Genomic DNA, 27,749 nt, shown 5'->3' with positions numbered 1-27,749 from the left:
TGTTTTAAAAATGAAAAGATCTAGCGCATGTTAATCCCTGCTTCCCTCCGCGAAGGGTTAATCTTTTACTTTTATGTTGTGTCTCCATCCTTTCTTTGAGCACTTTCTTGAGAGCACAACTGTCATTCTTAGTGTAATATGCTTGTCCCAAAATATGATTGACTGTGGTATAACTTTGATGCTTTTATCTTTGACAATCTCTATTTCTAGTCTTTCTATGAACCTCAGAGGTGCCTGGGCATTTATGTTTTGCTGTTCAAATTCGGGCAAGCGAGATGCCACTTTATCATACCCTTTTATGAACATTGCAATCCTGCTTATAGACATGATTCATGATGCTTATTATTAATTGTTGGTACCTTTCCATGATTGACATAGCTATTAGATGATCTTATTTGCATGTACCTTATTATGATCTGCCTAAGTGTTAGCCATATCATGAGAATATTTACATCATATGAGCAAATGTGTTCGTGAAAGTTCTTTTATCGCACTCAGTTGTTAACTGAATTGCTTGAGGACAAGCAATAAGCTAAGCTTGGGGGGAGTTGATACGTCCAAAACGTATCTACTTTCCCGAACACTTTTGCTATTGTTTTGCCTCTAATTTGTGTATTTTGGATACAACTAACACGGACTAACGCTGTTTTCAGCAGAATTGCTCTGGTGTCTTGTTTTTGTGCAGAAATTCAACTTTCGGGAAAATCCTCGGAATTTATACCAAAGGGCCTATTTTACCAGAAGACTCAGGGAGCCGGAAGGGCAAGCCAGGTGGAGGCCCGAGGGCCCCACACACCAGGCCGGCGCGGCCCAGGGGGGGCGCGCCGCCCTAGTGTGTGGCCCCCTCGGCTGGCCTCCGACGCCCTCCTCTGGACTACTTAAAGGGTTCGATCTAAAAAACACGAGGCGGAAGTCGAAGTCGCCAGAAACCCTCCAGAATGCCGCCACATCGCGAAACTCCGTCTCGGGGACCAGAAACTCCGTTCTGGCACTCCGCCGGGATGGGGAATTGGAGGAGATCATCGCCATCATCACCACCGACGCCTCTCCATCGACCAGCAATGTTTCCCCCATCCATGTGTGAGTAATTCCCCCGCTGTAGGCTGAAGGGGATGGTAGGGATTGGATGAGATTGGTCATGTAATAGCATAAGATTATTAGGGCATAGTGCCTAGTGTCCGTAATTGGTACTTTGATGATATTGGTGCAACTTGTTATGCTTAATGCTTGTCACTAGGGCCCGAGTGCCATGATCTCAGATCTGAACATGTTATTATTTCATCATGATATGCATTGTTTTATGATCTTACCTGCAAGTTGTATACACATGTCGCTGTCCGGAACCAATGGCCCCGAAGTGACAGAAATCGGGACAACCGGAGGGGATGGCGGTGATGTGAGGATCACATGTGTTCACGGAGTGTTAATGCTTTGCTCCGGTACTCTATTAAAAGGAGTACCTTAATATCCAGTAGATTCCCTAGAGGCCCGGCTGCCACCGGCTAGTAGGACAAAAGATGTTGTGCAAGTTTCTCATTGCGAGCACGTACGACTATATACGGAACACATGCATATGGATTGCTTTGTACTTGGACACCGCTTTATTATTATCTGCAAATGCCCTGCTTTGATTGTTACATGAGTTTCTCTCATCCATGCAACGCCCGTCATCCATCCCTGTGCCTACAGTATTTTAATCCTGCTGTTTACTATAATCACTACTGATGTCTCTGTTCCACTGCTGCTGTTATTTCACTACTGCTACTGCTATAAACTGTTACTACTGATAAACTCTTGCGAGCAAGTCTGTTTCCAGGTGCAGCTGAATTGACAACTCCGCTGTTAAGGCTTTCAAGTATTCTTTGTCTCCCCTTGTGTCGAATCAATAAATTGGGTTTTACTTCCCGCGAAGACTGTTGCGATCCACTATACTTGTGGGTCATCAGCCACCACACGCCAGGGCCGCGCGGGCTCCACCCTGGCTGCGCCGGCCTATGGGGAGGAGGCCCCAGGCGCCCTCCTGCGCCGCCTCTTCGCCTATATAAGCCCATTCGACCTAAATACGCGATACGAATTGACGAAACTCCAGAAAGACTCCAGGGGCGCCGCCGCCATCGCGAAACTCCAATTCGGGGGACAGAATCTCTGTTCTGGCACCCTGCAGGGACGGGGAAGTGCCCCCGAAAGCCATCTCCATCGACGCCACCGCCTCAATCATGCTCCGTGAGTAGTTCCCCCATGGACTACAGGTTCTAGCAGTAGCTAGTTGGTACTCTCTATCCCATGTACTTCCATACAATGATCTCATGAGCTGCCTTACATGATTGAGATCCATCTGATGTAATCGGTGTTGTGTTTGTTGGGATCCGATGGATGATACATTATGATTAGTCTATCTATAAAGTTTGTGAAGTTATTGTTGCTGCAATCTTGTTATGCTTAATGCTTGTCACTAGGGCCCGAGTGGCATGATCTTAGATTTAAGCTCTATAATTATTGCTTAGATTGTATCTACAAGTTGTTTGCACATATTGTTGTCCGGAACCCGAGGCCCCAAAGTGACAGAAATTGGGACAACCGGAGGGGAAGGCTGTGATATGAGGATCACATGTTTTCACCAAGTGTTAATGCTTTGCTCCGGTGCTCTATTAAAAGGAGTACCTTAATAGCCAGTAGATTCCCTTGAGGCCCGGCTGCCACCGGCTGGTAGGACAAAAGATGTTGTACAAGTTTCTCATTGCGAGCACGTATGACTATATATGGAAAACATGCCTACATGATTAATAATCTTGATTCTGTCTTAATGCTTTCAATCCTATCAATTGCCCAACTGTAATTTGTTCACCCAACACTTGTCACTTGTTATTGAGAGTTACCACTAGTGTAGATCGCTGGGAACCCCGGTCCATCTCTCATCATCATATACTCGTTCTATATGTCATTGGAAGTAGTATCAACTATTTTCTGGTGCCATCGCCTCTGTGTTATTGCTACTGCTGTTGTGTTACTGTTACTATTGCTCTCATATTACTGCTGCTTTCACATCACCCCTGTTACTAGTGCTTTTCCAGGTGCAGCTGAATTGACAACTCAGTTGTTAAGGCTTATAAGTATTCTTTACCTCCCCTTGTGTCGAATCAACAAATTGGGTTTTACTTCCCGCGAAGACTGTTGCGATCCCCTATACTTGTGGGTTATCAAGACTATTGTCTGGCGCCGTTGCCGGGGAGGCATAGTGATACGTCTCCAACGTATCGATAATTTCTTATGTTCGATGCTACTTTTATGATGATACTCACATGTTTTATACATACTTTATGTCATATTTATGCATTTTCCGGCACTAACCTATTAACGAGATGCCGAAGAGCCAGTTGCTGTTTTCTGCTGTTTTTGGTTTCAGAAATCCTAGTAAGGAAATATTCTCGGAATTGGACGAAATCAACGCCCAGGATCTTATTTTTCCACGAAGCTTCCAGAACACCGGGGGAGATACGAAGTGGGGCGACGAGGCGATGCCACACCAGGGCGGCGCGGCCCAGGCCCTGGCCGCGCCGGCCTGTGGTGTGGGCCCCTCGTGGCGCCCCATGACCTACCCTTCCGCCTACTTAAGCCTTCGTCGAGAATAACTCCAGTACTGAGAGCCACGATACGGAAAAACTTCCAGAGACGCCGCCGCCGCCAATCCCATCTCGGGGGATTCAGGAGATCGCCTCCGGCACCCTGCCGAAGAGGGGAATCATCTCCCGGAGGACTCTTCACCGCCATGGTCGCCTCCGGAGTGATGAGTGAGTAGTTCACCCCTAGACTATGGGTCCATAGCAGTAGCTAGATGGTCATCTTCTCCTAATTGTGCTATCATTGTTGGATCTTGTGAGCTGCCTAACATGATCAAGATCATCTATCTGTAATGCTACATGTTGCGTTTGTTGGGATCCGATGAATAATGAATGCTATGTTATGTTGATTATCAATCTATCATCTATGTGTTGTTTATGATCTTGCATGCTCTCCGTTACTAGTAGAGGCTCTGGCCAAGTTTTTGCTTGTAACTCCAAGAGGGAGTATTTATGCTCGATAGTGGGTTCATGCCTCCATTAAATCTGGGGGAGTGACAGCAACCTCTAAGGTTGTGGATGTGCTGTTGCCACTAGGGATAAAACATCAATGCTATGTCTAAGGATATATTTGTTGATTACATTACGCACCATACTTAATGCAATTTTCTGTTGTTTGCAACTTAATACTGGAGGGGGTTCGGATGATAACCTGAAGGTGGACTTTTTAGGCATAGATGCATGCTGGATAGCGGTCTATGTACTTTGTCGTAATGCCCAATTAAATCTCACAATACTCATCATAACATGTATGTGCATGGTCATGCCCTCTTTATTTGTCAATTGCCCAACTGTAATTTGTTCACCCAACATGCTTATTCTTCTCGGAGAGACACCACTAGTGAACTGTGGATCCTGGTCCATTCTTTTACATCGAATACAATCTACTGCAATACTCGTTCTACTGCTTTCTGCAAACATCATCATCCACACTATACATCTAATCCTTTGTTACAGCAAGCCGGTGAGATCGACAACCTCACTGTCACGTTGGGGCAAAGTAATTTGGTTGTGTTGTGCAGGTTCCACGTTGGCGCCGGAATCCCTGGTGTTGCGCCGCACTACACTCCGCCGCCATCAACCTTCAACGTGCTTCTTGGATCCTACTGGTTCGATAAACCTTGGTTTCTTACTGAGGGAAAACTTGCCGCTGTACGCATCACACCTTCCTCTTGGGGTTCCCAACGGATGCGTGATGTACGCGTATCAAGCTCTTTTTCTGGCGCCGTTGCCGGGGAGATCAAGACACGCTGCAAGGGGAGTCTCCACCTCCAATATCTTTACTTTGTTTTTGTCTTGCTTTATTTTATTAGTACTTTGTTTGCTGCATTATATCAAAACACAAAAAAATTAGTTGCTAGCTTTACTTTATTTACTGTCTTGTTTGCAATCTCCATATTAAAAACACAAAAAAATTAGTTACTTGCATTTGCTTTACTTATTTCATCATGTTTCCTCCTAATTTTACTTTAAAAGATATACCGGTAGGACAAGGGTCTATAATTGGAAGAGATAATATAGAAGAATTTTTCACCCATGTTAGTATGCATGAAGATCTTGAAAATATACCCCTGGCAAAAACTGTCCCTACCTATGAAGATGCCTCTGTCTGTTTGGTACGCATGATGGAAACTAGATTTATTAGTCTCAATCCCATGATACAACACATGTTTCTTACACTTTCTGATATGGAAAGGGGAGAGAAGAGAGATTTTGTTTTAAAAGTCCTTGTGCGAGAATTTGAGGATATAGCTAAAGAAGCTAGACAAGTTTTTATTAAGCATAAGAGGCTTGGTATGTTCACCGATTTTAAAAGAACACTTGAAAAGATGGACATGGATAGAATAAAGTATACTAATAATGTTAATAATGGTGGGGATATTGAAGCACCAATACCCTGCAAGCTCCTAGGAATGCATGAAGCTCTAGATGATAATTATGCTTGGCTTGTCCCTGAAAATTTGTTTGATGAGAATAGCAAGCCTAAGACTAATGAAAAGGGAGCCTCTGAAACTTATATATACAAAATATAATGCATGGTTGAGAAAACTCCAGACCCCGCTGTAGATACATCATCTCTTGATAATACTTGATACACACTTTCTGCGCCTAGCTGAAAGGCGTTAAAGAAAAGCGCTTATGGGAGACAACCCATGATTTTACTACTGCACTTTTATTTTATATTTGAGTCTTGGAAGTTGTTACTACTGTAGCAACCTCTTCTTATCTTAGTTTTGTTGCATTGTTGTGCCAAGTAAAGTCTTTGATAGTAAGGTTCATACTAGATTTGGATTACTGCGCAGAAACAGATTTCTTGCTGTCATGAATCTGGGCTGAATTCTCTGTAGGTAACTCAGAAAATTCTGCAAATTTACGTGAGTGATCCTCAGATATGTACGCAACTTTCATTAAATTTGAGAATTTTCATTTGAGCAAGTCTGGTGCCTCTTAGAAATTCATCTTTACGGTCTGTTCTGTTTTGACTGATTAATCCTTTTATTTCGCATTGCCTGTTTTGCTATGATTGATGGATTTTTCTATTCCATTAACTTTCAGTAGCTTTGTGCAATGTCCAGAAGTGTTAATAATGATTATGTCACCTCTGAACATGTGAATTTTGATTATACACTAACCCTCTAATGAGTTGTTTTGAGTTTGGTGTGGAGGAAGTTTTCAAGGATCAAGAGAGGAGGATGATACAATATGATCAAGGAGAGTGAAAGCTCTAAACTTGGGGATGCCCCGGTGGTTCACCCCTGCATATTTGAAGAAGACTCAAGCATATAAGCTTGGGGATGCCCAAGGCATCCCCTTCTTCATCGACAACATTATCAGGTTCCTCTAGTGAAACTATATTTTTATTCCATCACATCTTATGTACTTTGCTTGGAGCGTCTGTTTGTTTTTGTTTTTGTTTTGTTTGAATAAAGTTGGATCCTAGCATTCATTGTGTAGGAGAGAGACACGCTCCGCTGTTGCATATGGACAAATATGTCCTTAGGCTTTACTCATAATATTCATGGCGAAGGTTGAACTGCTTCGTTAAATTGTTATATGGTTTGAAACGGGAAATGCTACATGTGGTAATTGGTATAATGTCTTGAATAATGTGATACTTGGCAATTGTTGTGCTCATGTTTAAGCTCTTGCATCATATACTTTGCACCTATTAGTGAAGAAATACATAGAGCTTGCTAAAATTTGGTTTGCATGATTGGTCTCTCTAAGGTCTAGATATTTTCTAGTAAGGGTTGAAAAACAAGGAAGACGGTGTAGAGTCTTATAATACTTACAATATGTCTTTTATGTGAGTTTTGCTATACCGGTTCATACTTGTGTTTGTTTCAAATAACCCTGCTAGCCTAAGCCTTGTATCGAGAGGGAATACTTCTCATGCATCCAAAATCCTTGAGCCAAACACTATGCCACTTGTGTCCACCATATCTACCTACTACATGGTATTTCTCCGCCATTCCATAGTAAATTGCTTGAGTGCTACCTTTAAATTTCTATCCTTCATCTTTGCAATATATAGCTCATGGGACAAATAGCCTAAAAACTATTGTGGTATTGAATATGTACTTATGCATTTTATTTCTTATAAGTTGCTTGTTGAGCGATAACCATGTTCCTGGGGACGCCATCAACTACTCTTTGTTGAATATCATGTGAGTTGATATGCATGTTCGTCTTGTCTGAAGTAAGGGCGATTTACCATGAGTTGAATGGTTTGAGCATGCATATTGTTAGAGAAGAACATTGGGCCGTGATACGTCTCCGACGTATCGATAATTTCTTATGTTCCATGCCACATTATTGATGATATCTACATGTTTTATGCACACTTTATGTCATATTCGTGCATTTTCTGGAACTAACCTATTAACAAGATGCCGAAGTGCCAGTTCCTGTTTTCTGCTGTTTTTGGTTTCAGAAATCCTAGTAACGAAATATTCTCGGAATTGGACGAAATCAATGCCCAGGTTCCTATTTTGCCCGGAAGCATCCAGAACACACGAGAACCGAAAGAGAGGGGGCACAGGCCCACCAAACCCTAGGCCGGCGCGGCCAAGGGGGGGGCCCGCGCCCCCCTATAGTGTCGGCGCCCCTTCGACCTCCTGATGCCGCCTCTTCGCCTATATAAAGCCCCTGGACCTAAAACCTCGATACGGAAAAGCCACGGTACGAGAAACCTTCCAGAGCCGCCGCCATCGCGAAGCCAAGATCTGGGGGACAGGAGTCTCTATTCCGGCACGCCGCCGGGACGGGGAAGTGCCCCTGGAAGGCTTCTCCATCGACACCACCGCCATCTTCATCACCGCTGCTGTCTCCCATGAGGAGGGAGTAGTTCTCCATCGAGGCTCGGGGCTGTACCGGTAGCTATGTGGTTCATCTCTCTCCTATGTACTTCAATACAATAATCTCATGAGCTGCCTTACATGATTGAGATTCATATGATGATGCTTGTAATCTAGATGTCGTTATGCTAGTCAAGTGAATTTTACTTATGTGATCTCCGGAGACTCCTTGTCCCACGTGTGTAAAGGTGACAGTGTGTGCACCGTGTGGGTCTCTTAGGCTATATTTCACAGAATACTTATTCACTGTTATGAATGGCATAGTGAAGTGCTTATTTATATCTCTTTATGATTGCAATGTGTTTTGTATCACAATTTATCTGTGTGCTACTCTAGTGATGTTATTAAAGTAGTTTTATTCCTCCTGCACGGTGTAATGGTGACAGTGTGTGCATCCGTGTTAGTACTTGGCGTAGGCTATGATTATGATCTCTTGTAGATTATGAAGTTAACTATTGCTATGATGGTATTGATGTGATCTATTCCTCCTACATAGTGTGAAGGTGACAGTGTGCATGCTATGTTAGTACTTGGTTTAGTCGTGTTGATCTTTCATGCACTCTAAGGTTATTTAAATATGAACATTGAATTGTGGAGCTTGTTAACTCCGGCATTGAGGGTTCGTGTAATCCTACGCAATGGTGTTCATCATCCAACAAGAGAGTGTAGAGTATGCATTTATCTATTCTGTTATGTGATCAATGTTGAGAGTGTCCACTAGTGAAAGTATGATCCCTAGGCCTTGTTCCTAAATACTGCTATCGCTGCTTGTTTACTGTTTTACTGCGTTACTACTGCTGTGTTGCTACTGCTCATACTTATTCATACCACCTGTATTTCACTATCTCTTCGCCGAACTAGTGCACCTATTAGGTGTGTTGGGGACACAAGAGACTTCTTGCTTTGTGGTTGCAGGGTTGCATGAGAGGGATATCTTTGACCTCTTCCTCCCTGAGTTCGATAAACCTTGGGTGATCCACTTAAGGGAAAACTTGCTGCTGTTCTACAAACCTCTGCTCTTGGAGGCCCAACACTGTCTACAGGAAAAGGAGGGGGCGTAGACATCAAGCTATTCTCTGGCGCCGTTGCCGGGGAGGAAAGGTAAAAGGCACTCATACTCCAGTTCCAGGTAACAGTACTTTTCTGGCGCCATTGTATTTGTGCTCGAAGCTATTTCCTTTAGATCCTGCAATTGCAACTTTTTGTTTCTTGTTTACACTAGTTAGGCATAATGGAAAACAACAAAAATATGAGAGATCTTTATGAACTTCATCTTGAATTAGGACATGATGTGTTTGAAGAGAGAATTAAAAAACCCATGGAACTTTATATGCATGCTAATGGGAATGTTATTAATATGAATGCTTTGAACACTATTGTTGCTAATGCCATGGAAAATTCTAAGCTTGGGGAAGCTGGTTTTGATGAGCATGATCTTTTTAGTCCCCCAAGCATTGAGGAGAAAATTTACTTTGATGATACTTTACCTCCTATTTATGATGATTATAATGATAGTAGCCTTTTGGTGCCACCTACTATGGAGAGTGAATTTGATTATGATTACAATATGCCTCCTATATTTGATGATGAGAATAATAATGCTAGCTACTTTGTTGAATTTGCTCCCACTATTACTAATAAAATTGATTATGCTTATGTGGAGAGTAATAATTTTATGCATGAGACTCATGATAAGAATGCTTTATGTGATAGTTATATTGTTGAGTTTGCTCATGATGCTACTGAAAGTTATTATGAGAGAGGAAAATATGGTTGTAGAAATTTTCATGTTACTAAAACACCTCTCTATGTGCTGAAATTTTTGAAGCTACACTTGTTCTATCTTCCTATGCTTGTTACTTTGCTCTTCATGAACTTGTTTATTTACAAGATTCCTTTTCATAGGAAGCATGTTAGACTTAAATGTGTTTTGAATTTGCCTCTTGATGCTCTCTTTTGTTTCAAATACTATTTCTTGCGAGTGCATCATTAAAACTGCTGAGCCCATCTTAATGGCTATAAAGAAAGAACTTCTTGGGAGATAACCCATGTGTTATTTTGCTACAGTACTTTGTTTTATATTTGTGTCTTGGAAGTTGTTTACTACTGTAGCAATCTCTCCTTATCTTAGTTTTTTGTTTTGTTGTGCCAAGTAAAGTCATTGATAGTAAAGTTCATACTAGATTTGGATTACTGCACAGAAACAGATTTCTTTGCTGTCACGAATCTGGGCAAAATTCTCTGTAGGTAACTCAGAAAATTATGCCAATTTACGTGAGTGATCCTCAGATATGTACGCAACTTTCATTCAATTTGAGCATTTTAATTTGAGCAAGTCTGGTGCCTCAATAAAATTCGTCTTTACGGACTGTTCTGTTTTGACAGATTCTGCCTTTTATTTCGCATTGCCTCTTTTGTTATGTTCGATGGATATTTCGATTCCATTGACTTCCAGTAGCTTTGGGGAATGTCCAGAAGTGTTAAGAATGATTGTGTCACCTCTGAACATGTGAGTTTTTTATTATGCACTAACCCTCTAATGAGTTTGTTTCGAGTTTGGTGTGGAGGAAGTTTTCAAGGGTCAAGAGAGGAGGATGATATACTATGATCAAGAAGAGTGAAAAGTCTAAGCTTGGGGATGCCCCGGTGGTTCATCCCTGCATATTTCAAGAAGACTCAAGCATCTAAGCTTGGGGATGCCCAAGGCATCCCCTTCTTCATCGACAAATTATCAGGTTCCTTCTCTTGAAACTATATTTTTATTCGGTCACATCTTATGTACTTTACTTGGAGCGTCTGTGTGTTTCTATTTTTGTTTGAATAAATGCTTGTGTGGGAGAGAGACACGCTCCGCTGGTTCATATGAACACATGTGTTCTTAGCTTTTAATTTTCATGGAGAAGGTTGAAACTGCTTCGTTAATTGTTATATGGTTGGAAACGGAAAATGCTACATGTAGTAATTGGTAGAATGTCTTGGATAATTTGATACTTGGCAATTGTTGTGCTCATGTTTAAGCTCTTGCATCATATACTTTGCACCTATTAGTGAAGAATACATAGAGCTTGCTAAAATTTGGTTTGCATATTTGGTCTCTCTAAGGTCTAGATAATTTCTAGTAAGGTGTTTGAACAACAAGGAAGACAATGTATAGTCTTATAATGCGTGTAATATGTCTTTTATGTGAGTTTTGCTGTACTAGTTCATCCTTGTGTTTGCTTCAAACAACCTTGCTAGCCTAAGCCTTGAACTGAGAGGGAATACTTCTCATGCATCCAAAATCCTTGAGCCAAACAACACTATGCCATTTGTGTCCACCATACCTACCTACTACATGGTATTTCTCCGCCATTCCAAAGTAAATTGCTTGAGTGCTACCTTTAAACAATTCAAAATTTATCACCTCTGATTTGTGTCAATGTTTTATAGCTCATGAGGAAGTATGTGGTGTTTATCTTTCAATCTTGTTGGGCAACTTTCACCAATGGACTAGTGGCTTCATCCGCTTATCCAATAATTTTGCAAAAAGAGCTGGCAATGGGATTCCCAGTCCCAAATTAATTAACAAAAATAGACACTCCTCCATGGTATGTGATTGTTGGACGGCACCCGAAGGATTCGGTTAGCCATGGCTTGTGTAAGCAAAGGTTGGGAGGAGTGTCATCATAATAAAACTAAAATAAAAAGACACTCCTTCATGGTATGAGATTGTTGGCAGGCACCCGAGGATTCGGTTAGCCATGGTTTGTGAAAGAAAGGTTGGAAGGAGTGCCACCCAAAAATAAAAATAAAATGGGAGCCGCTCTTTGAAGGTTTGTCTGGCAAGGGGGTTAGAGTACCCGCTACCATTCGTTGACAACAACAAACACCTCTCAAAATTTTACTTTTATGATCTCTATATGTTTTCAAAATCAAAGCTCTAGCACAAATATAGCAATCGATGCTTCCCTCTGCGAAGGACCTTTCTTTTACTTTTATTGTTGAGTCAGTTCACCTATCTCTCTCCATCTCAAGAAGCAAACACTTGTGTGAACTGTGCATTGATTCCTACATACTTGCATATTGCACTTGTTATATTACTCTATGTTGACAATATCCATGAGATATACATGTTACAAGTTGAAAGCAACCGCTGAAACTTCATCTTCCTTTGTGTTGCTTCAATGCCTTTACTTTGAATTATTGCTTTATGAGTTAACTCTTATGCAAGACTTATTGATGCTTGTCTTGAGGTACTATTCATGAAAAGTCTTTGCTATATGATTCACTTGTTTACTCATGTCATATACATTGTTTTGATCGCTGCATTCACTACATATGCTTTACAAATAGTATGATCAAGGTTATGATGGCATGTCACTCCAGAAATTATCTTTGTTTATTGTTTACCTGCTCGGGACGAGCAGGAACTAAGCTTGGGGATGCTGATACGTCTCCGACGTATCGATAATTTCTTATGTTCCATGCCACATTATTGATGATATCTACATGTTTTATGCACACTTTATGTCATATTCGTGCATTTTCTGGAACTAACCTATTAACAAGATGCCGAAGTGCCAGTTCCTGTTTTCTGCTGTTTTTGGTTTCAGAAATCCTAGTAACGAAATATTCTCGGAATTGGACGAAATCAACGCCCAGGTTCCTATTTTGCCCGGAAGCATCCAGAACACACGAGAACCGCCAGAGAGGGGGCACAGGCCCACCAAACCCTAGGCCGGCGCGGCCAAGGGGGGGCCCGCGCCCCCCTATAGTGTCGGCGCCCCTTCGACCTCCTGACGCCACCTCTTCGCCTATATAAAGCCCCTGGACCTAAAACCTCGATACGGAAAAGCCACGGTACGAGAAACCTTCCAGAGCCGCTGCCATCGCGAAGCCAAGATCTGGGGGACAGGAGTCTCTGTTCCGGCACGCCGCCGGGACGGGGAAGTGCCCCCGGAAGGCTCCTCCATCGACACCACCGCCATCTTCATCACCGCTGCTATCTCCCATGAGGAGGGAGTAGTTCTCCATCGAGGCTCGGGGCTGTACCGGTAGCTATGTGGTTCATCTCTCTCCTATGTACTTCAATACAATAATCTCATGAGCTGCCTTACATGATTGAGATTCATATGATGATGCTTTTAATCTAGATGTCGTTATGCTAGTCAAGTGAATTTTACTTATGTGATCTCCGGAGACTCCTTGTCCCACGTGTGTAAAGGTGACAGTGTGTGCACCGTGTGGGTCTCTTAGGCTATATTTCACAGAATACTTATTCACTGTTATGAATGGCATAGTGAAGTGCTTATTTATATCTCTTTATGATTGCAATGTGTTTTGTATCACAATTTATCTGTGTGCTACTCTAGTGATGTTATTAAAGTAGTTTTATTCCTCCTGCACGGTGTAATGGTGACAGTGTGTGCATCCGTGTTAGTACTTGGCGTAGGCTATGATTATGATCTCTTGTAGATTATGAAGTTAACTATTGCTATGATGGTATTGATGTGATCTATTCCTCCTACATAGTGTGAAGGTGACAGTGTGCATGCTATGTTAGTACTTGGTTTAGTCGTGTTGATCTTTCATGCACTCTAAGGTTATTTAAATATGAACATTGAATTGTGGAGCTTGTTAACTCCGGCATTGAGGGTTCGTGTAATCCTACGCAATGGTGTTCATCATCCAACAAGAGAGTGTAGAGTATGCATTTATCTATTCTGTTATGTGATCAATGTTGAGAGTGTCCACTAGTGAAAGTATGATCCCTAGGCCTTGTTCCTAAATACTGCTATGTTAGTACTTGGTTTAGTCGTGTTGATCTTTCATGCACTCTAAGGTTATTTAAATATGAACATTGAATTGTGGAGCTTGTTAACTCCGGCATTGAGGGTTCGTGTAATCCTACGCAATGGTGTTCATCATCCAACAAGAGAGTGTAGAGTATGCATTTATCTATTCTGTTATGTGATCAATGTTGAGAGTGTCCACTAGTGAAAGTATGATCCCTAGGCCTTGTTCCTAAATACTGCTATCGCTGCTTGTTTACTGTTTTACTGCGTTACTACTGCTGTGTTGCTACTGCTCATACTTATTCATACCACATGTATTTCACTATCTCTTCGCCGAACTAGTGCACCTATTAGGTGTGTTGGGGACACAAGAGACTTCTTGCTTTGTGGTTGCAGGGTTGCATGAGAGGGATATCTTTGACCTCTTCCTCCCTGAGTTCGATAAACCTTGGGTGATCCACTTAAGGGAAAACTTGCTGCTGTTCTACAAACCTCTGCTCTTGGAGGCCCAACACTGTCTACAGGAAAAGGAGGGGGCGTAGACATCAGGCCGCTAACTAAAGCCATGATCCATGGTGGAAGTTTCAGTTTTGGACAACTATCCTCAATCTCATATGAGAAAATTATTTGTTCCTAAATGCTTATGCATTAAAGAGGAGTCCATTATCTGTTGTCTATGTTGTCCCGGTATGGATGTCTAAGTTGAGAATAATCAAAAGCGAGAAATCCAATGCGAGCTTTCTCCTTAGACCTTTGTACAGGCGGCATAGAGGTACCCCTTTGTGATACTTGGTTAAAACATATGTATTGCGGTGATAATCCAGGTAATCCGAGCTAATTAGGACAAGGTGCAGGCACTATTGGTATACTATGCATGAGGCTTGCAACTTGTAGGATATAATTTACATAACACATATGCTTTATTACTACCGTTGACAAAATTGTTTCTTGTTTTCAAAATAAAAGCTCTAGCACAAATATAGCAATCAATGCTTCCCTCAGCGAAGGGCCATTCTTCTACTTTTATGTTGAGTCAGTTCACCTATTTCTCTCCATCTCAAGAAGCAAACACTTGTGTGAACTGTGCATTGATTCCTACATACTTGCATATTGCACTTATTATATTACTTTGCATTGAAAACTATCCATGAGATATACATGTTACAAGTTGAAAGCAACCGCTGAAACTTAATCTTCCTTTGTGTTGCTTCAATACCTCTGCTATGAATTTATTGCTTTATGAGTTAACTCTTATGCAAGACTTATTGATGCTTGTCTTGAAAGTACTATTCATGAAAAGTCTTTGCTATATGATTCAATTGTTTACTCATTGCATTTACATTACTTTGATCGCTGCATTCATTACATGTGCTTACAAATAGTATGATCAAGATTATGATGACATGTCACTTCAGAAATTATCTTTGTTATCGTTCACCTACTCGGGACAAGTAGGAACTAAGCTTGGGGATGCTGATACGTCTCCAACGTATCGATAATTTCTTATGTTCCATGCTACTTTTATGATGATACTCACATGTTTTATACACACTTTATGTCATATTTATGCATTTTCCGGCACTAACCTATTAACGAGATGCCGAAGAGCCAGTTGTTGTTTTCTGCTGTTTTTGGTTTCAGAAATCCTAGTAAGGAAATATTCTCGGAATTGGACGAAATCAACGCCCAGGATCTTATTTTTCCACGAAGCTTCCAGAACACCGGGGGAGATACGAAGTGGGGCGACGAGGCGACGCCACACCAGGGCGGCGAGGCCCAGGCCCTGGCCGCGCCGGCCTATGGTGTGGGCCCCTCGTGGCGCCCCCTGACCTACCCTTCCGCCTACTTAAGCCTTCGTCGAGAATAACTCCAGTACCGAGAGCCACGATACGGAAAAACTTCCAGAGACGCCGCCGCCGCCAATCCCATCTCGGGGGATTCAGGAGATCGCCTCCGGCACCCTGCCGGAGAGGGGAATCATCTCCCGGAGGACTCTTCACTGCCATGGTCGCCTCCGGAGTGATGAGTGAGTAGTTCACCCCTGGACTATGGGTCCATAGCAGTAGCTAGATGGTCGTCTTCTCCTAATTGTGCTATCATTGTTGGATCTTGTGAGCTACCTGATACGCGTACAGCACGCGTCCGTTGGGAACCCCAAGAGGAAGGTGTGATGCGTACAGCGGCAAGCTTTCCCTCAGTTAGAAACCAAGGTTTATCGAACCAGTAGGAGCCAAGAAGCACGTTGAAGGATGATGGCGGCGAGATGTAGTGCGGCGCAACACCAGGGATTCCGGCGCCAACGTGGAACCTGCACAACACAACCAAAGTACTTTGCCCCAATGAAACAGTGAGGTTGTCAATCTCACCGGCTTGCTGTAACAAAGGATTAGATGTATAGTGTGGATGATGATTGTTTGCAGAAAACAGTAGAACAAGTATTGCGGTAGATTGTATTGAATGTAAAGGAATGGACCGGGGTCCACAGTTCACTAGTGGAGTCTCTCCCATAAGATAAATAGCATGTTGGGTGAACAAATTACAGTTGGGCAATTGACAAATAGAGAGGGCATGACCATGCACATACATGATATGATGAGTATTGTGAGATTTAATTGGGCATTACGACAAAGTACATAGACCGCTATCCAGCATGCATCTATGCCTAAAAAGTCCACCTTCAGGTTATCATCCGAACCCCTTCCAGTATTAAGTTGCAAACAACAGACAATTGCATTAAGTATGGTGCGTAATGTAATCAATAACTACATCCTCGGACATAGCATCAATGTTTTATCCCTAGTGGCAACAGCACATCCATAACCTTAGAGGTTTCTCTCACTCCCCCAGATTCACGGAGACATGAACTCACTATCGAGCATAAATACTCCCTCTTGGAGTTACAAGCATCAACTTGGCCAAAGCATCTACTAGTAACGGAGAGCATGCAAGATCATAAACAACACATAGATTGATAATCAATATAACATAGTATTCTCTATCCATCGGATCCCAACAAACACAACATATAGCATTACAAATAGATGATCTTGATCATGTTAGGCAGCTCACAAGATCCGACAATGAAGCATAATGAGGAGAAGACAACCATCTAGCTACTGCTATGGACCCATAGTCCAGGGGTGAACTACTCACTCATCACTCCGGAGGCGACCATGGCGGTGTAGAGTCCTCCGGGAGATGAATCCCCTCTCCGGCAGGGTGCCGGAGGCGATCTCCTGAATCCCCCGAGATGGGATTGGCGGCGGCGGCGTCTCTGGAAGGTTTTCCGTATCGTGGCTCTCGGTACTGGGGGTTTCGCGACGAAGGATATTTGTAGGCGGAAGGGCAGGTCAGGGGGCGTCACGAGGGGCCCAGATGCCAGGGCCGCGCGGCCAAGACCTGGGCCGCGCCGCCTTGTTGTCTGGCCACCTCGTGGCCCCACTTCGTCTCCTCTTCGGTCTTCTGGAAGTTTCGTGGCAAAATAGGCCCCTGGGCGTTGATTTTGTCCAATTCCGAGAATATTTCCTTACTAGGATTTCTGAAACCAAAAACAGCAGAAAACAGCAACTGGCTATTCGGCATCTCGTTAATAGGTTAGTGCCGGAAAATGCATAAATATGACATAAAGTATGCATAAAATATGTAGATATCATCAATAATGTGGCATGGAACATAAGAAATTATCGATACGTCGGAGACGTATCAGCATCCCCAAGCTTAGTTTCTGCTCGTCCCGAGCAGGTAAACGATAACAAAGATAATTTCTGGAGTGACATGCCATCATAACCTTGATCATACTGTTGTAAGCATATGTAATGAATGCAGCGATCCAAACAATGTAAATGACATGAGTAAACAAATGAATCATATAGCAAAGACTTTTCATGAATAGTACTTCAAGACAAGCATCAATAAGTCTTGCATAAAAGTTAACTCATAAAGCAATAATTCATAGTAGAGGTATTGAAGCAACACAAAGGAAGATGAAGTTTCAGCGGTTGCTTTCAACTTATAACATGTATATCTCATGGATAGTTGTCAATGTAAAGTAATATAACAAGTGCAATATGCAAGTATGTAGGAATCAATGCACAGTTCACACAAGTGTTTGCTTCTTGAGGTGAAGAGAGATAGGTGAACTGACTCAACAATAAAAGTAAAAGAAAGGTCCTTCGCAGAGGGAAGCATCGATTGCTATATTTGTGCTAGAGCTTTGATTTTGAAAACAAGAAACAATTTTGTCAACGGTAGTAATAAAGCATGTGTGTTATGTAAATTATATCCTACAAGTTGCAAGCCTCATGCATAGTATACTAATAGTGCCCGTACCTTGTCCTAATTAGCTCGGATTACCGGGATTATCATCGCAATGCACATGTTTTAACCAAGTGTCACAAAGGGGTACCTCTATGCCGCCTGTACAAAGGTCTAAGGAGAAAGCTCGCATTGGATTTCTCGCTATTGATTATTCTCAACTTAGACATCCATACCGGGACAACATAGACAACAGATAATGGACTCCTCTTTATGCATAAGCATGTAGCAACAATTAATGTTCTCATATGAGATTGAGGATATATGTCCAAAACTGAAACTTCCACCATGATTCTTGGCTTTAGTTAGCGGCCCAATGTTCTTCTCTAACATTATGCAATGCTCTAACCATTCTAGCGGTAAATCTCCCTTACTTCAGACAAGACGAACATGCATAGCAACTCACATGATATTCAACAAAGAGTAGTTGATGGCATCCCCAGGAACATGGTTATCGCACAACAAGCAACTTAATAAGAGATAAAGTGCATAAGTACATATTCAATACCACAATAGTTTTTAGGCTATTTGTCCCATGAGCTATATATTGCAAAGGTGAAGAATGGAAATTTAAAGGTAGCACTCAAGAAATTTACTTTGGAATGGCGGAGAAATACCATGTAGTAGGTAGGTATGGTGGACACAAATGGCATAGTGGTTGGCTCAAGGATTTTGGATGCATGAGAAGTATTCCCTCTCGATACAAGGCTTAGGCTAGCGAGGTTATTTGAAACAAACACAAGGATGAAGCGGTGCAGCAAAACTCACATAAAAGACATATTGTAAACATTATAAGACTCTACACCGTCTTCCTTGTTGTTCAAACTCAATACTAGAAATTATCTAGACTTTAGAGAGACCAAATATGCAAACCAAATTTTAGCAAGCTCTATGTATTTCTTCATTAATAGGTGCAAAGTATATGATGCAAGAGCTTAAACATGAGCACAACAATTGCCAAGTATCACATTATCCAAGACATTTTAGCAATTACTACATGTAGCATTTTCCGTTTCCAACCATATAAAAATTTAACGAAGAAGAAACTTCGCCATGAATACTATGAGTAAAGCCTAAGGACATTGTTGTGGGTATGCTTCATGGGTGTACCATCGACAGTGCCTAGATCCGGCAAGCCCGGGTGGCCCACAGATGGTGATGAGGCATGTGGCCCATCGGGCGGCCCAGTTGCTGTTGATCTTGACGGAAGATGTCCGGCCCAGGAGCAGGGAGCCGGATCCAACCGACATTGAGGAGGAACCCGGATCCACGGAGGCCCATTAAGGGACCCGGATCCGGTACGACGTAGATGGAAGGGCGGATCCTTGGCGTACACGGCAAGACATTGTACCGTAGTTAGGTAAACCTGTATCCGGGTAAGGACTCTCCATGTAAACCCTAGATCCGTGCGCCTTTATAAGCCGGATCCCGGGAGCCCTAGAGGCAGAACCTCAACTCATTGTAATATCGCGAAAGCGCCCAGATAATTCCAGACAAGCAGCAGTAGGCCCTGTCATCGTGCAGGTGTTCCGAAGCTGGGTAAATCGCGTACCACCGTCCCGTGTGCACTCCGCCCTATGGCCCCTACTTCTTCTCCCCCTCGTGAGGATCCCTCCTCCGGGGTACCGTCGATTAGGCAACGACAGTTGGCGCCCACCGTGGGGCCTGCGGCGTCTGGAGGCCGGAACCGGGAGGGTTCCGCCATGGGAAGCTACGATGACACCATCGCTGTGGGGCGCGTCCTCTACGCCGGAAATCTGCCGATCGTCCCTCCGGACGAGTGTTGGATTCCGGCTAGGACAAACCCTGTCAAGCTCTCCATCGTCCCAGTTGGCGGCATACACATCTTCATCGGGGAAACCGTCGATTCCGACGGAAACCCACTGGTAAGTAACGCAGACGCGACCGCCGCAGAGCTGGACGCTGTCGCGAAGATCCGATCTGAGATGCAGGAGCTTCCCAAGGAAGATTCCGCCTCGGATCTGGAATTTTCAAAGCCCACCCAATCCGCCCCTGAGCAGGAAACAACGGTGGAAGACCAATGCAGATCCGCCTGGGTCTCCCAGGTGTTAGAAAAGCAGAGGTGCCACTTCGTACACTTCTTGGCCCATACCGCCGGAACCGCCCCTCAAGAAGACGGAGCTGGTCCTGAGCAGGTAGAGGCACCGGAAAACGACGCGGATCCGGATCAGGCTGAGCCTGTCGGAGAAAGCGAAACTCCGGTTGAAGAGTCGATTTTGGGCAATCTGAGCCCAATTTTGGGAGATACCCCCTCCATGGATACTGACGAGTTCAACCGCAAGCTAGGGGAGTACGGTTTTGGTGATCAGCCTAAAGTCGACTCCGCCCAGCCTAAGCAAGTCCTTGCAACCGTAGCAGCGCTGGGAGAACCTGGATCAGAAGGGGCAACCAACCAATCCGACCCTCAGCCATCCCGCCAAGGATCTCCAATGTCACGGGAGCGACCCCGCAGGGATTCTTCCTCGGAGGAACTCCTGTCACCTGAAGAGATGGTTGCACAAGCAGGCATGGATGCAGTTTATCGCTCGGATATTCTTAACAAACCCATAACCTCGGGCGACGCCGCAGATCCGGAGGCTTTAGAGGCCACGAGAAAGGAAATGCTGGCCACAGCCAAGAAGCTCGCCAATACCGCAGCCGCAATAATGGATGAAAGGGCAGAAGCTGCAAACTTGATGGACCGCTTCGAAAGACAGGATCGCGAAATCGCTGACACACTCGAGCATGTCAAGAGCATGAGGCAAGAGTGGGAAGTAAAGATGACCTATGCGCAGGCGGAGGCCGATCGAATCGTTAGAGAAGCAATTCCGCCCCGCAGAATCAACTTCGCCACGCCCGCAGAGCAGTAGCCGCTGGAAACCCCAAAGGATAACATGCTAAAAGCTACGGAGCTATTGAAAAAGAAGGACGAAGAGGTTGATATCAACTACCTCCGCAAACTTGTCGCTTCAGCAATGCAGCAGCAAAGCAAGGCAGATACCTCGCGCAGGTTAGAATCCAATCCGGATAACTGTGTATCTACCGCGCAGAAGGATGCTCGCGCCAATCGACATCCCGACGATGAATCACACACCGGATCCTCGGAGCGCAGAAGAAAAGCCAGGGAACACCCAAATCCGATCCTCGTGCTGTCAAAGACACCTCCGTCAGATCCAAGAAAGGGAAAGGATGCAATGTACTCTGGACGAGACAAGTACCGCAACCCCTCTCCTCCGCCTAATGGTTAACCGCGACCCCCTCGCCGCCGTAGTCCAGCCGGAAACACCAGGCCCCCACGGCATGGTGGGATTGTTATCCGCGACAACGTGCTGCCAAGAAACAGAAACAGGGAGCGCTCGCCGGAACCTCGCCGGAACCAGAACAACGATCGTGAGCCCGATCCCAGGAGGAGTCGGAATGAGGAGCGCGACCCGGAGCCTCGCCGGAGCCGCGACCCGGAGCCTCGCTGGAGCCGGAACGACCAGGGCAGCCAGCGCCATGGCGAAGGCAGCCACAGAAGCCGGAGCCAGCACCGGGAAGGCCGAGGAGAATCGGAAGGCGGAAGCAAGAAGTTGGATCGACCACCTCGCATGTCTCCCTCACCACCACCTAGCGGTGGCGGCGGAGGTGGAGGCGGAGGCGACGGCCGGAGATCTCGCTCTCGCTCACAATCTCCTCGCCACGGCCCGCGCGATGCGCGGGAACGCCTTAACGAATACAGAACCGACTACATTGGTCCGAAGTGCTTTGGCAGGATGATTCGAGAGGAACCAAAGCCAAGGATGAACCTCAAGCTACCAGGAAACTTGAAGCATTATGATGGCACCGAAAGGCCGGATACCTGGATTGAGGATTACTATAATGCAGTAACCTTTGCCGGAGGAACCCCTAACATCGCCTGCTGCATGCTCCAGTTGTACCTTGTAGGTCCAGCCCGGATCTGGCTCAGTGACCTCGAGAAGAACTCCATCTTTTTCTGGTTCGACCTGAAGACCGCTTTCGAGAAACACTTCAGAGGCACCTACAAAAGACCTGCCACGGCAATCGACTTGCAAGCCTGCATCCAGAAGAAGGGAGAAACCTCAAGACACTACCTCACACGATGGTTGGCATGCAGGAACGAGTGCGAAAACGTCGACCACACCACCGCCATGTACGCCTGCATTGGTGGACTACAGAGGGGAGGATTGCTGAGGCATACGCTCACTCGTTTGGCTAACTCAAACAAACTGACTTTGGATGAAATGATCTCCATTGCCAGTGATCATACTGCCGCCGATGATGACGCAGGCGGTGATCTCGCAGCTACAGCAATCCCCCTACATCAACAAAAGAAGAACCGTGATAACGGCAACAGCAGCAGCCATAAGCGCAAGAACCCTGATGACCAGAAGAGTGGCGGATCCGAGATGGTCGCCATGGCGTTTCAACGCGGAGGTTCAGGAGGCGGAAGAGGACGCGGCCGCGGAGGCGGAGCCGGCAGGGGTCAGCAGCATGGCACTGAGGTCACGGCTGGCGGATCTCGCGCCCCGCAAACCTATGAGGAGTACAGAGACATGCCTTGCCTGGCCCACTTGGATCCGGTTAGAGGGAAGTCTACTCACACCAACCGCAACTGCAAATGGGTCAATGATCTAAAGAACGACCCGGAGGCAGGATACAAGCGAGCCCGGAAGCACCGCCCACGCGGCAAGGGAGGCAAGGGCAAGAACAAGGACAAAGAGGAAGATAGTTCCGAGGCGATGGATGAGGATGATAACTCGCCGGATCCCAAGGCAGGGTCCGCAGGTAAATCCAACCCATTCGAGAAAAAGAGCGTGGGGGCTTACCACACTTTCCTCGGAACCCCAACAGTCCGCGCTACCAAGTCAGCTACCCGGATCCTGAACGCCACAGTTCTGGCTGTGCCGCAGTATGTCAGGTGGTCGGAAGTCCCATGCACATTTGATAGGGAGGATCACCCTGCCATTGTGCCAAAAGAATGCTACGCCTTGGTTGTAAGTCCCCGCATAGACGGGTATGACTTCTCCAAGTGCCTCATGGATGGTGGAGCCAGCTTGAACATCATGTACCTGGAGACTCTAGAGCGGATGAACCTCACCAAGGAACAGCTCAAACACAGCAACACTGAGTTTCATGGCGTGGTTCCGGGTAAGAAGGCGAATTCCCTCGGCAGCATCACACTTCCCGTGGTTTTTGGCGATGTTCACAATTTCCGCGAAGAGAAGATCACGTTTGAAGTTGTGCCCTTCAAGAGCTCCTACCACGTCATCTTCGGCAGGCCCACCTACCACAAGTTCCACGCAAGAGTGTGCTACATCTACAACAAGCTCAAGATTCCGGGTCCTAAAGGTATGATTACCATATCCGGAGACTACAAAAAGGCTCATGAGTGCGAGTTAGGCGAAGCCGCCTTCGCAGAGTCTGTGATATCTGGAGAAGAGCTGAAAGGCTACAGAGCCGCGGTGGATCCGACTGAGATGCAGACCACCAAGAAGCAGATCTCCGAGCACAAAAACTCCTTCAAGGCCGCGATAGAGACCAAGAAAGTCAACTTCAAGGAAGACGACGATTCCAAGCAGGTCTCAGTCGGAGCCAACATGGACCCCAAATAGGAAAACGCGCTCGTCGAGTTCCTCCGCGCTAACATGGATATCTTCGCATGGCAGCCTTCTGACATGTCCGGAGTACCAAGGGAACTCGCCGAGCACTACCTCAACATAAACCCGGGGGCTAAACCGGTGAAGCAAGCTATGCGACGCTTTGGAGACAAGAAGCACCGCGCCATAGGAATGGAATTAGCAAAGTTAATAGAGGCAGGTTTTGTAATAGAAGTTATCCACACTGATTGGATCGCAAATCCTGTCCTTGTACCCAAAAAGAACACTGAAATACTAAGAATGTGCATCGATTACTCTGGCTTGAACAAACATTGCCCGAAAGATCCGTTTCCCCTGCCGCGCATTGACCAAGTCATTGATTCGACGGCAGGGGCGGAACTTCTGTGTTTTCTTGATGCGTATTCCGGGTATCATCAGATCCGGATGAAGGAGTCTGACCAAAAGGCGACCTCATTCATTACTCCGTTTGGCACTTACTGCTATGTTACTATGCCTTTTGGCTTGAAAAACGCAGGTGCCACCTACCAACATACGATGCAGCGGTGCTTGAAGGACCAAATTGGCCGGAACGTACACGCCTACGTCGACGACTGTCGGGGGGAAGACCCCGGATAGGGCAATGGACGCGGAGCAGCCGGCTGGCCACTGGCCGGCTCGCGGCAAAGGCCGGCTGAGGAGCAGCCGGCTGGCGCCGTGGCCGGCTGGTCTGGAAGCCGGCTGGCTCTAGGTCCTAGTCGGCCTGGCTACGGCCACCAATGCTGTAGTTGGGCCGGCTTCTACAAGCCATATCCGACTGGGGTTTGTACCTCAGACCGACTCGAGGCTGGCAAGTCTTGCACTGGAAGGAACCGGGTAGGTGATCCGGGTTCCCAAAGTCCACGCTGACTCCATCTTCCGTGAAACGTGGGGCACTGTGGAGCAATAGTGCCTCGCGCCGGACAGGCCGTCAGGGCTTACGACGATCCGTACCGGCTACAGTGGCTGACGGCGACAGGGACACCTCCTCCATACCGCTGACCGTGGCAGCCGGATGGGACAGGCCACGATGCCTCAACCACTCCTGACGTCACCGCCTCGGGAAGGAGCGGAAGCCGGAGCCGGCCCAGCCGGCCAGTAAAACTATAGGGTCTTATATGTAAAGTGCCGGTGCCTATATAAGCCGCACTACCCCCTCTCGTGCAGGGGATCGATCATTTATTACTTTTACCCACCTACAGAGCTGCCCTGTGAGAGAGACCATAGTCTTCCTTAGCCTCTCAGGAGCAGCCGGACACAGCTCTAGGAGCACCATTGTACTGTGTGATCATCATATACACTCATAGCAGGAGTAGAGGTTTTACCTCCATCGGAGGGCCTCGAACCTGGGTACGTCGCCGTGTCGCTCGTGCCCATACCCGCATCCGGATACCACCGTGAGATCTCTCAGGAACCACTTCGATTAGCCACCCTATGGCATATGCCGTGACGATACCACGACATTTGGCGCCCACCGTGGGGCCTTCAGCATCCTCGGCCGGTGTCTTCATCCGGACGGGCCTCACCACCACCACCGGCGAGCGAGTCGCTTCAGGCTTGATCTGGAGATTCGGCTCCCTCGACTGCGTCAGCGACAACGCTGGCTGCTTCGCTGACCGGCCCTTCCCAGCCGGCGGCAGCGTCATCTCCTTCGGCGGCTTCGACGTCTACGTCGCCACCGTCGCACCGCCGCGCTACCCGCGGCAGGTGCTGCGCTGCGCCAGCCCTCCTCCGCGAGCCGGCAGCAGCGCTCCCGCCAGCCCCGCCGTCGTGCAAGTCATGATGGCTGGCGACGAGCTCCCCACCAAGAACCCGCGCATGCGCGGCCCCGACCTGGAGCGCAACATCGACCCCAACGCCTCCGGCTCGGGCCCAAAAGCGCCACCACCGCCGTCCCGGCTGGATGCAGTCCGGGCAAAGCTGAGCACCCCGCTCACGCCTGGCGGAGACCCCACCGCCATCGAGGCGGACTTGGAGGCGCACCGCCAGCTCCTCCTCAAGCAAACCGAAGAACTGGCTGCTGCTAAGCGCCAGATGGAGATCACCCAGCGCGAGTACAACCGCGCCCACGGCCTCACCTGTGCGGCGACGAGCCAAGCCGAGCCGGCCACATCCGCCGCAGGGGCCGCGACCTCGGCGCTGAGATCGCCCGCGACGGCGCTCCTTCGCCGGCTCCGTCCGCGGAGCTCCCCGTCTACAACACCCCCGACAAGAACATGCGCGCGGCAGAAGCCGCCGCAGAAGAGCTGAACCGCCTTCAGGGCGAAGAGTTACGCCGCCAGACCAGGCGGGTGACTGAGCTGCTCAACGCAGCCAACAGGCAGATCGCCGACCCCAGGTATGTCAATGCCCCCAGAGCTTCTCACGCTCGTGGAGCTGCAGGCAACGACAGGGAAGGCGCCAGGGACACGGCCGAGTCCTCCTCCCCAGCACCAAGCCGGCGCCATGACTCCCGGGCCACGCACAGCTCGGGCCGGCCAAGCCACCAGCCGAGCGGCAGCAGCCGCAGCCGGCCCCCTCCGAGCCGGAACCAGGAGCAAGACTCCGGGCCCCGCCGTCATCACCGGCCGGCTCCAGAAGCAAGCGGCGCGCGCCAGCCGGCACATTCCCGGCTGGGCCCGCGCATCGAGCCCGCTGACGCCCGAGACCGCCTCGACCGACTGGTTCAATCCCGCATCGCGGAAGAAGAGGGGCCAGCCGGCCCAAAGTGCTTCGGGCCGCGGATCCTCAACGAGCCCATGGTCGAGGGCTTCCAGCTCCCGCGCGACACCCCCAAGTACGACGGCACCACCAAGCCGGAGGACTGGCTGCTGGACTACTCCACGGCAGTCGGCATCGCCAAGGGCAATAAGCGCTGGGCCGTGCGCTACTCCCCCCTCATGCTACTCGGCTCCGCCCGCACGTGGCTCAACAACCTGCCAGCCGGCAGCATAAACGGCTGGCTGGACTTCGAAGCCGCCTTCATCAGCAACTTCACTGGCACTTATCGCCGGCCGGGTCGCCCTCAACAGCTTGAGATGTGCAAGCAGGGCCCGGACGAGACGGATCGCGCGTACCTGACGCGCTGGTGCGAGATGCGCAACTCTTGCGAGGGCGTGCACGAGATGCAAGCCATCAGCTTCTTCATGGGCGGCTGCCGACCCAACACCATGCTGTGGCACAAGCTACGCCGCAGCGAGCCCAAGACGATGGCCGCCTTGATGGCCATCGCAGACAAGTACGCGCTGGCAGAGGAAGCCGGCAAGGCGCCGGCTGATGTTTCACCGGCCCCAGCAAGACGGGACAACAACAAGCCGGCCGAGGGCGCCTCGCACGGCAGCCGGCGGGACAACTACCGCGGCAAGCGTCACAACGACCAGCCGGACCGCCGGTACGGCTCCGCCCACGTGGCCGCCGTGGCAGACAACGCGGCAGGCGGAAGCCGCCGCCAGAAGCAAGACCGGCAGTGGAAGCCGAAGTACACCTTCGAGCAGATGCTCGACTCGCCGTGCAAGTACCACAGCGGCAAGAACCCCTCCAACCACACCACCCGCGACTGCCACTTCATGAAGCGGCTGACAAGCGGTGAACCTCTACCGCCTCCACCCCCGCCTCCACCAGCCGGCGGGCCGGGTGGCCAAGCCGGCGCAGAGAACGTCAACCTCGAGCACCACGAGGCTAACCAAGTGCACCATGCCGGCCGGTATCTGGCCGAAGACGCCACCTACATCATCTTCACCTCCGAGCCCGAGGACAGGACGAGCCAAGAGCGCCGTTCCCTCGAGGTCAACGCGGTCATACCGCCGGTCCCCCAGTACCTAAACTGGTCAGAGCAGGCCATCACTTTCGATCGCCGCGACACACCGGCTGTCCTGCCGGGCCGGGCAGCTACGCCATGGTCCTCGACCCCACCATCGGCACAACCCGGCGCAGCCGTGCGTTTCTCGCGCGTCCTCATCGACGGCGGCAGCAGCATCAACATCCTCTACCGCGACACCGCCCGCAAGCTGGGCATCCAGAGGCCGAGTTGCGCCCCACCCCACCGTCTTCCATGGCATCGTGCCAGGCCAT

This window comes from Lolium perenne, chromosome 1 (assembly GCF_019359855.2).
Source record: "Lolium perenne isolate Kyuss_39 chromosome 1, Kyuss_2.0, whole genome shotgun sequence".
Taxonomy (NCBI): domain Eukaryota; kingdom Viridiplantae; phylum Streptophyta; class Magnoliopsida; order Poales; family Poaceae; genus Lolium; species Lolium perenne.
The sequence above is the reverse complement of the archived record's forward strand: the minus strand, read 5'-3'. Positions refer to the sequence as shown.